Source organism: Saccostrea echinata, unplaced genomic scaffold, assembly GCF_033153115.1.
Source record: "Saccostrea echinata isolate AGI-Se365-2 ecotype Australia unplaced genomic scaffold, CSIRO_AGI_Sech_v1 ptg000033l, whole genome shotgun sequence".
In the NCBI taxonomy this organism is placed as follows: domain Eukaryota; kingdom Metazoa; phylum Mollusca; class Bivalvia; order Ostreida; family Ostreidae; genus Saccostrea; species Saccostrea echinata.
Window position 1 is genome coordinate 25,825,933 of NW_026889782.1, and position 15,123 is coordinate 25,841,055.

The 15,123-nt window shown below is 32.5% G+C and overlaps 1 protein-coding gene across 1 annotated transcript in view; it reads right to left on the minus strand.

Moving 5' to 3' along the window:
• LOC133199057 (transient receptor potential cation channel subfamily M member 2-like) overlaps positions 1-15,123 on the minus strand; it is a 76,493-nt gene that overhangs the window by 36,383 nt on the left and 24,987 nt on the right. The gene's annotated exons all lie outside the window — the stretch shown is intronic.

The following is a 15,123-nucleotide window of genomic DNA, read 5'->3' on the forward strand; positions in this document are numbered from 1 at the left end:
ATATTGGTATATTGGTTGTCCCATAGTTTGTGTATAGTTTGTGGGTCATTGTCATATCGGTTCAACCTCTTGGATTGTGGGTCACGGTTATTTATTGTTCTAACATTTTACAATTTTTTTTCTGTAGTTTGTTTATGTATTTTTGTATCATTTGTGTATATGCATACATGTATATGTGGTTTGTGGATTACTGTCATATTTACATGCATGTGTCTGTTCATGGTGGATTGTGGGTCACTGTCATAGATTGTTTGTTCTTGCATTTTTCCTGTAGTTTGTTCATGACTTTTTTATGTCTTTGTGTATAGACATTTGTGTATATGCATACATATATATGAAAATGTTCATGGTTTGTTGATCACTGTCATGTAAATAAGTGTTTGTGTCTGTTCATGGGTTGTGGGTCACTGTCATATATTGTTTGTTCTTACATTTTTCCTGTAGTTTGTTCATGACTTTTTGTGTCTTTGAGTTAAGACATTTGTGTATAGGCATACATATATATAAAAATGTTCATAGTTTGTGGATCACTGTCATATATATACATGTATGTGTCTGTTCATGGATTGTGGGTCACTGTCATAGATTGTTTGTTCTATCATGGATTGTAGGTCATTGTCATAGGTTGTTTGTTCTAATATTTTGCCTGTAGTTTGTTCATGACCTTTTTGTGTCTTTGGGTTAAGACAGTTGTGTACATGCATACATATATATGAAAATGTTCATGCTTTGTTGATCACTGTCATATATAAGTGTTTGTGTCTGTTCATGGGTTGTGGGTCACTGTCATAGATTGTTTGTTCTAACATTTTTCCTGTAGTTTGTTCATGACTTTTTGTGTCCTTGAGTTAAGACATTTGTGTATATGCATACATATATATAAAAATGTTCATGGTTTGTTGTTCACTGTCATATATACATGTATGTGTCTGTTCATGGGTTATGGGTCACTGTCATAGAATGTTTGTTGTAATATTTTACCTGTAGTTTGTTCATGACTTTTTTGTGTCATTGAGTTAAGACAGTTGTGTACATGCATACATATAGATGAAAATGTTCATGGTTAGTGGATCACTGTCATATATATATAAGTGTTTGTGTCTGTTCATGGATTGTGGGTCACTGTCATATATTGTTTGTTCCATCATTTTTCCTGTAGTTTGTTCATGACTTTTTGTGTCCCCGAGTAAAGACATTTGTGTATATGCATACATATATGAAAATGTTCATAGTTTGGGGATCACTGTCATATATATACATGTATGTGTCTGTTCATGGATTGTGGGTCACTGTCATAGATTGTTTGTTCTATCATGGATTGTAGGTCATTGTCATAGGTTGTCCTTATATTTTGCCTGTAGTTTGTTCATGACTTTTTTGTGTCTTTGAGTTAAGACAGTTGTGTACATGAATACATATATATGAAAATGTTCATGCTTTGTTGAACACTGTCATATATACATGTATGTGTCTGTTCATGGTTTGTGGGTCACTGTCATAGATTGTTTGTTCTATCATGGATTGTAGGTCATTGTCGTAGGTTGTTTGTTCTCATATTTTGCCTGTAGTTTGTTCATGACTTTTTTTTGTGTCTTTGAGTTAAGACAGTTGTGTACATGAATACATATATATGAAAATGTTCATGGTTTGTTGATCACTGTCATATATAAGTGTTTGTGTCTGTTCATGGGTTGTGGGTCACTGTCATAGATTGTTTGTTCTAACATTTTTCCTGTAGTTTGTTCATGACTTTTTGTGCCTTTGAGTAAAGACATTTGTGTATATGCATACATATATATGAAAATGTTCATGCTTTGTTGAACACTGTCATATATACATGTATGTGTCTGTTCATGGATTGTGGGTCACTGTCATAGAATGTTTGTTCAAAACATTGTAGAAGTTTGGTTATGGCAGTTCAATTATGCATGTGTTTATGGTTTCTTGATCACTGAGTAATCATTACTTTCATAGAATGTGATTCACTGTTTTAAGATTTTTTGTTTTAGAATGTGTCTGATTATGGTTTTTGGATCAGTATCAGTTTAAATATATGATATAGATATTTGTCTGTTCGTGTTTGTGGGTCACTGTTGTAAAGTACTTGATTGTGAATACTATTATGTGTGTTTTCCTCACTTTGAGAAATAAATACATAATCTTTAACTGATAAAAGTGTTACCTTATCAGTGTTATCTTACCCCTGCAAATGAAGAGCCTGGGCCTAAAATAATTTTTTTCAGCTGCCTAGTGACCCACTGAAAATGCACCTGACCCAAACTTTTTCCAGCTATTTTGTATTTTTTTTTTAAGCTTCAAGCTTTCAGGATAGTGAAACTGCATGTTTCATTTTGGATTTTTGGTATTATCAATCAGCGACTTATAACAAGAGGAGCTTATGTTAAGTAAGCCTATTTTTGTTTGTTAAAACATATTTGAAAACTACATTTTTTTAGAAAAATAAAAAAAATACCGCCCATTCTAAAAATTTAGGTTGACAACTGCAAACCAAGAATTTTTTAAGCTTGGCCCTGGTATATAGGAATTGCCTTGTCTGTCTGTTTATGTTATGAGGAGGGATTGCCATGTCATGGCCATAACTTTGAAAAAAGCATTTATATGGCTTCTGCTTATATCTTACACAGAGATGGACATGACCATGGGTTTGTCATGACCTTGACCTGGTATTACTTGAACACAGTCTCCAGAGAAAATATTTTGTGTTATGACTTTTATCAGGTATTATTTAGACAAGGTCACAAGGAGAAAAATGTTGGAATTCTGGTGTGAGCCATAGCTGTATCAGAGAGAAGAATCTAACTAGACACAGAGTTTACTTAAAACCTAATGCTGTGTCAATCAGATCATTTTCATTTGATAAGGGTCGGGGTGGGATGTGATAAACTGTGTGTGGGCCATTTTTGTGTTACAGAAATTTAAGAATCTTATGGACACCATAGTTGCTTGTGATTTGAGGGTTAGTCCTGCACCTGACACGAGTCAACTAGACGTGCAGAACGTCAGTTTGGGGAATTGTATGGGGGTCATCAACTTTTTTCAAATTGTATTTTATTTTACCTTAATATTCTGAATTCTATTTCTCTATATTTTTTTAGAGATTTTTTTTTGAAAGGGGAAAAATCATGAAATTCAATTGATTTCTTTGACTACTTTAGTTAATTTTCTACTTAGTTAATCAAGGTAGTCAAAGAAATCAATTGAATTTCATGATTTTTTTCCCCTTTCAAAAGAAAAAATCTTCAAAAAAATATAGAGACAATAGAATTCAGAATACGGTAGATGTAGGGGTCGAAATGTGACAGAGTATCGCATTTGTCTTAAGGAAAAGGAAGCAATTATGATTTTTCCATACCGTGAAAATTTCTCTCTCTCTCTCATATTCATCTATCTAACTATTGAGAACATGTACGAAACAATGGTTGACTCATTCATTTAATAGCAAGAAAAACAAACCTTAGTCCTCAGGGCTCTAATTGGCGACTAATTTAGTCGCCGTGGGGCTTAAAATATTTGATTGACGCCTAAAATTTTCTACAAGTCGCAAAATTGGCGACCATTATAAACTGACTTGGCGATTCTCAAATTTCGGAACTATCAACATTTTCAACCTTTCTTTCTGAAGAGGAGAAAAGATAATTCAAATTTAGCAATGGGCATGCCTTGCGTTTTCTTTGTCAACTTGTTTGTTGTTCTTTTAGTCACGCACTTGTGAACGAAATTTCGCATCGCATCAGTGCACATACTGCTCATGTCATGTAAAAAAATAATCCTTAGATTTGTCTTAAGACGTGTCTAAGGATATTTTTTAGGACATACATGTATCTTAGGAATATCTTAAGATACGTCTTAGTGTGTAAACCAAAAACGTCATAGGAATATCTTAAGGTCAGACGACGCGTTTCTCAAAAATATATAATTTTTCCCAAGAATTTGCCATTGAAGTATTGCTACTTAAACAAGTTTCCTCACCAAAAATTGAGGTACCCTATCAGGCATTTGGGCAAGATACCAGAGGGTGATATTTCCTATATAATCCATATAGGTAATCTTTTGAATTGCCAATGTTACAATTACTGGTGTACTTATTTTTAAACATATTGAAAACAATTAAGAAATCACAAGACAATGACAATTATGAATAATTTTTGATATAATACCAAGGTATACAATACAAAACATATAATTGAGTAACGTGTCGTCTGGCCTTAAGTAAAGATGTCTGTAGTTCAATTCTAAGCATTTATCTTTTTTCCTTTTTTTTTTTTTTTTTTTTTTTTGAAAACAGGTGTTTCATTAAAATTCCTATTTCCAGATTCCATCATAAGCATGTGCAGATGATCAGGAGGGGGAGGGGTGCTCATGGAGTCACCCCGAGTTTTGAATCAGATTTTTTTGATGAGCGTGTCCCCTCCCCCATTGGAAAAAATGCTTGGATTCACGATTGATACCCGAGGTTTTACAATGTAAAAGGTCAGAGGGCATATTAAAAGTAGCACATGACTGCATCCTCCTACCGCCGCCCCCTTCCGAATAAAAAAAGAACAATTAATTAATTACTGGTATTTTTGTATATATTTTAAAAGGGTTTAATTGAACCTACTTCAGAACGTTTTTACGAAAGCCGGATAGACTCATTTTTGATAAGAAAGAAAAATTACTCGTTATAACGAGACAGTTATCTCGTTATAACGAGTTAGTTATCTCGTTATAACGAGTTGGTATCTCGTTATAATGAGATAATTATCTCGTTATAACGAGTAAGTTATCTCGTTATAACGAGATAGTTTTCTCGTTATTTCGAGATTTAATAGCAATATAGTAAAAATGGCTGTAGTTTTTAATGCCATTGAATTATTAGCTAGTAATTATCAATCAAATTTAATTGAACAATTGATAAATGGTTGAAAATTTAATTTGCTCTGGGGTTTACTTATGATTAAATCTTGAACTATCTCGCTGTCAATAATCATATTTTGATACGTATAGCAAATCTAAGGCGAACACATTTACACATTAATTCGTGAACGTCTACTCAAATTGTTGCATTAGGATGCGATATTTTTCTTAAAATAATATTACCGAATATACTTGCTTCAAACTTTGTCAATTTATTCATGACAGCTATTTCGGATGAATGACACTATTTCGACATGTTTTGGACGATTTATACACTTTCATATATCAATTTCTATACCGCTAAAATTAGATATGAGAGACAATACAAGTGCAACATATCGCAGGTGTTCATGCAACATATAATAATATATACGATTACAGTGTGATACATATATTATTTTTTAAATTCAGAATTGTTTTGAAGAAGGGGTATGGTGAGACATCAGCAGTTAGATCATTGGCGTTTTAATAGGGGGCTAATGTCCCAACCACCACTTTTGAAAAGGGGGCGGACAAGAGTATCTTTGTGCCCCTTCCTCCAGATTTTTTTTTTTACCTGAGTAAATATCTCCCGAAAATAATGGCAAATACTCGTAGTTGAAATATCAAATTTCTTTTTGCTTGTCAAATATTTTGCTTGGTTTACCCCCCCCCCCCCCCTTTCCTCTCCCAATTGAACTTTGTGACCAAGCTTATGCAGATTGTCCACGATGATGAGGAATGATGAAGCAAAAATGATATAACATCCTTTCTACGTAATACGACGTTAGATCTGATCTGCTGATATTGACATTTTATCTAATATTCTGTCATGATTCACTGTTTAAATTTTTTTGCGGGAGGGGGGGGGGGTCAAACTGTAGAGATTCACGTAAACCTATATGAGATTCACGTCTGTTTGGCGGATTTAACAGATTTTACTAAGCCAGTTCCGATTATTACTTAGGATTGATCAACGAATAGGCCTAATACTACATGTATATTATTAATACAACATTGAGACACTGCCGTTAATTATTTTCCTCATCACAATATTTATTATGTATACTTTGCAAGCATATAATTTTTATTTCAAAAAGAGATTGGTGATTTTTTTTTTTTTTGGGAGGGGGGGGGGGTAATAAATAGAGGATATTCAATGTTTTGTAGTTGATATGAAATTTATTTCACGAGTGGGACAGAATTTTTTTTTTTATTTTCATGAGTGCAAAGCAAGAGTGAAAATATCAAGAATTCCTTCTCACGATACAATACATATTTCTAGGCATAATTTATGCTTGAAATACACCTTAAATAAAGCGTATCATATTGTAAACTTTAGATATTAAACTTTCATTCTATACCCAAAAAGGATCACAAACATGTCAACTGTTTTTACTATCAAAGTGAGGCATGTGAATTCCTACATGCACTACATTCAGCCTGCTGACCTTCACCTTTTTATTTTGCCTTCCGTAGAATAAAGAGCCCTCAAAGTTTTTTATTCTACCACATTGATAATAAGGCAAAAATTACATATTGTACATGAGATTTCATGCCAAATTGGTAAATATTAATAATTTTAATAAACAAAAGAAATATATAAATTATTAAGTGATAAGTACAGTATTAGTTCTTGAAATTAAATTCATCATATTTATTATTGAGGGGAAGGAGGAATTGATGATAAAAACAACGTGATTTATTTTTTTGTCAGACATTGAATTTTGATCTGTATTCCTTGTTAACAGGCAAGGAATTATCAAAATATGGACGTTAAAGCCTTACAAATGGTATATCGACATTTTTAATCCGGAATATATAAAATAATGGGATTATTTCTTTGCATTTTTATAGCGACAAATGTTACGCAAAAATAATAATTTCAACAAAGTCAACAAAGCTTGAAGAGGGCAGTAAAAGCAGCCAGAGTATATCTTTTTGTTTTTGATCTCCTTGACAAAATTTTCACGTTATGCACATTCTATTTGAAGATGACACTAATTCTGCAATTTTAAGGTATAAAACAACAACATGAGGCGGTCATATGTTTCCGTATATTTCTCTTCGGTCTTTTCAATAAACAATAATAATCAAAGGCATAACACAAAAAAAAACTAGTATGTTGTTGTTCCATAAAAACACACACACTTCAAACAAATTTGATCGAATCGCTTTTGTATATTTCCTATTATAATGGTCTATTCTTTACTTAGATATTTAAACACTTTAAATTAATTTTTATCTCGTTATAACGAGATAACTAACTCGTTATAACGAGATATTAACTCATTATAACGAGATATTAACTCGTTATAACGAGATAACTAACTCGTTATAAAGTGATAATTGTCTAGTTATAACGAGATAACTAACTCGTTATAACGAGATAACTTACTCGTTATAGCCAGATAATTATATCGTTATAACAAGATAACTAATTCGATATAACAAGACAACTAACTCGTTATAACGAGATAACTAACTCTTTATAACGAAATAACCAACTGGCTATAACAAGATAACTAACTGGTTATAACGAGATAACTTACACTTTATAACGAGATAACTTACTCGTTATAACGAGATAACCATCTCGTTATAACAAGAAAACTAACTCGTTAAAACGAGATAACTAACTCGTTATAACGAGATAACTTACCCGTTATAACGAGATACTAACTCGTTATAACGAGATACCAACTCGTTATAACGGGATAATAACTGGTTATAACGAGAAAACTAACTCGTTTTAACGAGATAATTATCTTGTTACAACGAGATAACTAACTCGTTATAACGAGATACTAACTAGTTTTAACGAGATACTAGCTCGTTATTACGAGATAATTATCTCGTTATAACGAGCTAATTTTTTTTGTCTTATCAAAAATGAGCCTATCCGGCTTTCGTACGTTTTAACCTTTAGATGCATAAATTTTTTAATACTTCAATTAATGAAAATGAAATTTTACCAAATATATTGGATTTAATTAGACAATGTTAATTTCATAATTGTAAGTTGTTTTCCTGGCAACATCGCTTTTTAAAATTACCATAGACATGTCTTTTTAATCTCGTGGTCGTTAATTTAAGGATAGCTTTATAAGCATGCCTGCAGAGGTAAAACAGCAGTACCGGGTAATTGTTGGCTTTTGATATGAAGTGTTCATTTCTAAAAGTTTTAAAGTTTAAGTAACAAAAATTAAAAGGTACTATACTATTGTACTATACATGTATCTTTCATCTTTGATACAAAAGTTTTATCCCCATTAAAGGAAAACATGTTCTGTGACTATTAGAGCAAGAGTTTGTGCATTCTTAGGTTCGTTTTATCACATATTATAAATAAGTTTTCACAGTTGTCATTATTTAAAAAATCAAGATAATTTTCTTAGTTGGTGTCAAAAAGAGAAACCTATTAAACAGAGAATGTATAGTTTCCATAATTGTAATCCTCTTTGATTTAGCTCTGGGTAAATAATGTGCAAAAAGCCAAAAATCCAAAATAAAGTCTCAAACCTTTTTTTTTCAGATGTTATAAGAAAGGTTAACGTTAACATTTGGACCCTACCGAAATAAAACTTCATGAAACAAATGGGCGATTGCTAAGGAAATTAGATCTCATAAAGATCTTTTCAAATTTCTTTATTGTTCTTCTCATAAAAATGTAGGAAAGATTAAATTTATGAAAAATAACAGACATGACAAAATCAGTATGCCCCTGACCTTCGAACTCAGGGTCCAGGCAATATTTATCACCAGGGTGGGACCAGTGCAAAAAATAATAATTATTGATTTTAAAAAAGTCTTGGTCCAACACCTTAAAGAATGAAAAAAGTAAATGATCCATCCTCATTTTGTTTAGAAAAGTCAAATTAATATTTCTGCATATATAACATGATCTGAATTATCATCAGCTATCTAGAGGGGTGGGGTATAGATGACTAACAATTGTAGCTACATACTCCATTCAGTTGAAGTAAAATTGGCATTTTCCTTTTCAGAACCAAAATGTTTATGTTTTGGAAATTTAAATGTGATTTTGGGATAATATGCAACTTGGAAATGTATAAAAGACGAGTTAAATCATGTATATAAAAATATCTGAGCCATATTGCATTTGAGCGATAGAGGAAGATGAGGGATACCTCTAATAGCTTTGATACACACCTTGCAAATCTGATTATCCCCTCGCAACGGAGTTGGAGGGATATAGTAACGCAATTGATCGTGTGTGGGTTATGTCCTGTGCGAAACGGAAGTGACGTAATTTGCATCGGGATCGATTTCGAATGCTCCCTTGCATTTATAGAGAAGCTCTTTGCGAGGGATGCTCCTCTTTGCGGTGTCCTTGTTAAATTTAATTTTTAATATGTATTTACAGGCCTGAATAATCAAACTAAATTTCTTAATGCTACTGATTTAGAAAAATAGAGCTTCTGATATTTAATGAGAACTTGAATTTTCATAGAAAGCATGGATCCAACAATCATCATCTTAGGGTCAATCAATCCATATGGTTGTATTCTCGTAATTGACCATAACTTTTTCTCTTATTTTTCATTGAAACATGGTAAATATGGTGTTGTTTTACTTGTTATAGCATGTAATTTCTTAATCTAAAATAATATATTGTAAAAAGACCTGAATTTCCATCGACAGCATCTATAATCATGTAAAGTTCAGTCAATTGCTATTCGTGTGTTCTCTTAACTAACCATATAAGGTAAATTTGGTATTATTTTTCTTGTAATAACCCACCATACTTTCTAAATCTAAAACGATATCTTAATCTCCAGACAATTTAGAAATGTTAAAGGAGACAAATGACAGATTAGCACTTAATGTCAGGTCTAAATAGTTGAAGTTGGAAGGAACCTGTGATTCTATAGGGTTTCTTTTAGGCTTATATATTACTACACATATATGACTATGAAATGTTCTCCCACTTTTTATGCTGCGTTTGACCAGGCGTCAATAATTTCAGTTAAGGAAAGTGGTCTGTTACCAGCTTATCTTTTGAGATTTACAAACCAATCTTAAGATATACGATGCATATATTTTAAAAGACGTTTTACAGATCAGGCCAACTTTTTGGTCTGTTTTCAGTTTATAAAAAGGGGTACACAAACCAAACTTCCTCCTGAGGTGTATCTACATATCTATGATCATTTCAATGGGTGCTTTGCATGCTTCATCTGGCCTACATTTCATGCTTCCGTGATTCATTAAGAACAGTTTCAATTTTGTCTTATCACAAGGAGTTTACAAAGCAAACTTCCTTAGCACATCCCTGGATGTTCTGTTTAATGCATTTGTACAAATCTGCATTCTCTTTGAGTATGTCCCACAGGATGCACTTTTCCACTTAGGAGACAGCTCTAGTTCTCACAAGTATTTGATGGAAATTTACCTCAAAGAAAAAAAAATATACACTAGTCTGATAAAATGATATGTGTTTTTAAAGCTCCTTTACAAATCATATTCAATTGTATGCTATATATAACTGTTTTTGCATCCATACATGGTTTGTGGGATATCTCCCCCATATTGCTATGATATGGTTTGTGGGTCCCTACCCACAAGTATGCTGCACTTTACCCCTTAAGAAACACCTTTAGTTCTCACAGGTGCTTTGATGAAAATTTACCTCAAAGAAAAAAACCTATATACTAGTCTGATAAAATGATATGTGTTTTTTGAGTCCCAATACAAATCATATTCAATTGTTTGCTATATATAACTGTTTTTGCATCCATACATGGTTTGTGGGATATCTCCCACAAAGAATATATATATATATATATATATATATATATATATATATATATATATATATATTTCTATGGTATGGTTTGTGGGTCCCTACCCACAAGTATGCTGCACTTTACCCCTTAGGAAACACCTCTAGTCCTCACAGGTGCTTTGATGAAAATTTACCTCAAAGAAAAAACCTATATACTAGTCTGATAAAAGGATATGTGTTTTTTTGAGCTCCGATACAAATCATATTCAATTGTATGCTATATATAATTGTTTTTGAATCCATACATGGTTTGTGGGATATCTCCCACAAAGAATATATATATATTTCTATGGTATGGTTTGTGGGTCCCTACCCACAAGTATGTTATATATAATTATCTACTATAGATCGCTGTGGGACTCATACCCACAATGTAATGACCCACAACGTTATCTATAGCTTTGAAACCAAATATGAGAAAACTTTATAATTTTTCTATATTTGGGATCTACATCAAAAACTATTCTTAAAAATGTGTTTCCTTTTGAAATAAGCCTATTACAAATGCAGGGTCCCATAAACCATGTTTATGTGACATGACCCGCAAACCACGTCAAGTACGTATATATATATATATATATATATATATCCAAAATTGAAATAAAGTCTCAAAAAAAAAAACGGATTACAATATTAAACAAATATAAAAGGAAAACACAAGAATCCTCCGTAACGCTTTAGCGCTTTCATTAAAAATCTTCAGAAGCTTTACATTACAAAAATGTATACAACGGTAACATAGTAACAATGATTATGACGTTACACTAAGCGGAACGTTTAATGTCTATATTGTGACGTCATAGATAAAATACTGCAATGATGATGAAAAAGTTCGGGAAAATCATAGGTAGTTTATAAGAGACTATTAAGTTTTGGCTTTAGAATACAAATAAAATGTTTTTCTTTTTCCCGTCTCTGGATAACACTGGCACATCTGAGTTTATAAAAAGGGAAAATGTTAAATAGTTTTTTCCCACAAGTTTCCAGGTGTGCACTTAACTGGATTTGTCTATATTCAGGTGTACTGATGTGTTGCTTATGTACACGTACACGGGCACGGAGACTGTTGCCAGTTTCACCAATATAATATTCTTTGCATCCAGGACATGTGATGGCGGATATGACATCTTTCGAATCACATGACATGTTGGCATTAACTTTAAATTCACGCCCGTCCCTTCTGTATTGTAGTCACATGTGCCGCATCGAGGGTCCGTACACTTTGACACTGTATAATTATGGTCAGCGAATTGGGAGGAACAAAGTATTCTCTTAAGGTTTTTGGGCTGACGTTTACTGCTGATAAAACGACAGTTTTTGTATGTAGTTTTCGTTTGTTCATCCTCTCTAAGTAAGCTATTTAATTCATAAACAATTGAATTGATGTTTTTGTTTCTCGGATTGTACGTGTGAACAAAGGGTATTGTTTCTCCGTCCTTCGCACGTCGTGTGTTTGAAAGTAATTGTGTTCTATCACACTCCTTGGCTTTCATAATACTATTATCTACCAGTTGCTCTGCGTATTTTTGGCTCAGTAAATACAATTTTAATTCCTCCAAACGGATATCCCTCGTATTAATATTGCTCACAGTGGTACAGATCCTTCTTGCGAGATTATATGGTATATCCGTTTTAGTATGGTTGGGATGTCACGATCCGAAATGCAGATATTTTTTTGTGTATCTGTCGGCTTATAGTATATATCCGTATTTAAGCTGGTATTATCTTTTGATATAAGAACATCGAGAAATGGCATTCGCGCATCATCTGTTTCCATCGTGAATTTGATATCCGAGTTCATTTGGTTTAGTAGATCGTAAAACTCCGATAATTTGTCGACATCATCATCCCATAAGATAAAACAGTCGTCTAAAAATCTTTTCCATTCAGACTGTATATTATTTGCAGATTCTATTCTCCACAACGAACATAATTGTTCATGTAACTTATGTTCTAAATAACCTAAGGATAATGTTGCATAGGTAGGTGCGACTTTCGTCCCCATTGCAGTTCCCTTAGTTTGAAGGTAATGATGGTCAGAAAAAGCAAATGAATTGTTTTCTAGAACTAATTTAAGTGCTTCTAAAATAAAATTCTGTTGGAATCTGTCATTAAGTACATCGAGATAATTTTCCATCCAAAATTTTACAGCTTCCAATCCTAATTCTGTAGGAATATTAGTATATAAACTTACGACATCAAAAGTGACAAGTTTTGTGTTACAGGTGATCTGAGTAGGTAAATGATTTATGAAATCCAGATAGTCTCTTACAAAGCTGGGTACTTTTTGATTTTTAGATTTGTTTTTTACCAGGTCTATTTGTTCTGCTTCTTGAGACTCGGAATCAGATTCATTGGTATCACTTTCATGAACATATTCATATAGCCTGAGTCGCCGAGTATAGGCTTTAATATCCGTGTTAAGCTCTTCATTATTTACATGAGGTGTACGGGTGTATTTAAGACCCTTAGACAGTAATTTGATTTCGGAATCCGTCAGATGTCTGTCGGAAAGATTAAATACTTTTGGTTCTATTTTTTTTTTTTACATTTCCTGGGTGCATCCCTGGAATTGTTGTTAACAATTGTGGTATTTGGTTCTTGTATCTTTGGCCTTGGTTCATTTTGCCTCCTCCTGAAAAATAATTGCATACCCCTCTTCCAATATACGTAGTTCTTTCGTTTCTGTAAAAGTTTGGTGGACGCCTACTTCTAAAGTATTCTCGGTAATTTTCATTTTGTCTGTCTGTTATTGTCCTGATTCCGTCTTTTTATGCCTTTGTGGTACTTAGGAATCTGTTGATTTTGTGGAAAAGCACTACGAGAAGATTTACTTCTGGATTCAGAATTCTCGTATTGATTCTTATTTGCGTTTTTTCGTTTTCCCGAAAATGATTTTATTCCTTTAGAAAATGATTTATATTATTTATATTATTATTTATATTACTATAGGCTCTAATTGTTGAATTTGAATAAACAAATTTCGTTTGTAATAAAAATTTTATAATTTCTTAAACGAATTTAATTTGTTATAATAAATTTAATAATTCGATCATACAAATTAAATCCGTTTGAACAAATTTTTGAATTCATTATAACGAATTCCATTCGTTCCGTAATTAAGATTGTATTTTACAAGAAGATCAAGTTCACCCTCTTCGTTCAAATCACAAAGACTGCAAAATTTTTATGGATTGGCCATGGTTTTTCCACACTAGTCGCGATTCGCAGTAGGATCACCCACACCAGAATTCTGCCATAATTTACCTTACATCGGAAAGTATGATTTTGGCAAGTCCATTGCAAAGTATAGGGCAAGGCATTTTTCTTACATGCACTTAATATTGCGGTACGTAATTTTGCAGATTTTCAAATATAAGATTGGCATTAAATTGTCGATTGAAACTTTTTTTTTTCCTGACTAAAAATTTGAATATAACAAATTTGCATGTTATGAGAAATGCGGTTTTAATATCTGTATTCAGAAGCAGAAAAAATTCTATATATATAAAATTACCAGTTTTGCGAATTATTCTCATTACAAGACGTCTTAAATATTTTCTTGCTTCATACTGGTGTATGGGATTCAATATATATATATATATATATCTATGGTGGAGCCATTAAGTCTTGCATCGCAGACTGGCGGCTAACCATCGATACTCACCACATACAACTTAGGTGTTAACCTGTGTTCCCATGGAAATTATCTTTTTAAATCAATCCTTTAATGCACTGAGAAAATTTAAAACTAATCAAGCTAAATCATTTATTTTCTATAAAATAATTGATTTTGATTGGATTAAAAATTCCTTTGATAAGTGCATCATAAGAATTTGGACTTCACTCGCACTTAACAGCCGGATTAATTTTGGCTAATTTTACATGGATATTTCCCGTTTCCATATTACTTTGTGGAAAAAAAATGAAATACTTTTACTCTATTTTCCTGAAAATCAAAACTTGTCTGTTACATTCTTGAGTTAGTTTCCACTTTCTCTTCCTTTCGAATTACCCCCTTTGCTACACAAATTGCATCGTCTTCATTGACAACAATGCATTTGCGGGAAAAAAAGGAAAGATACGTATGTTAAATGTTTATCTTTGAAATAACTGATTGAACAATAGAGCTGTGAAGAAAATTTTTATGGTACTAAAGCGGGGAAATGTTGTAAATCTGTTAATTCTTAGGAAACGAATGCATATGAAAAAAAAGAAACTGAGCTTGGATGGAATTCTTTCAAAGTTAAACAGTCGACAACAAACTTTTCCAGATTTTGAAGCATGTTGTGTTATGCATGGACAGGTTGTGATACGTATATATATGTTCGGTATGAAATTCAGATGAAAAGATGCGCAAATGAAATCCAAAATCTCTGTGACCTAGAAAGAGTTGTTAAGGTTTTATCTGAGTAGAT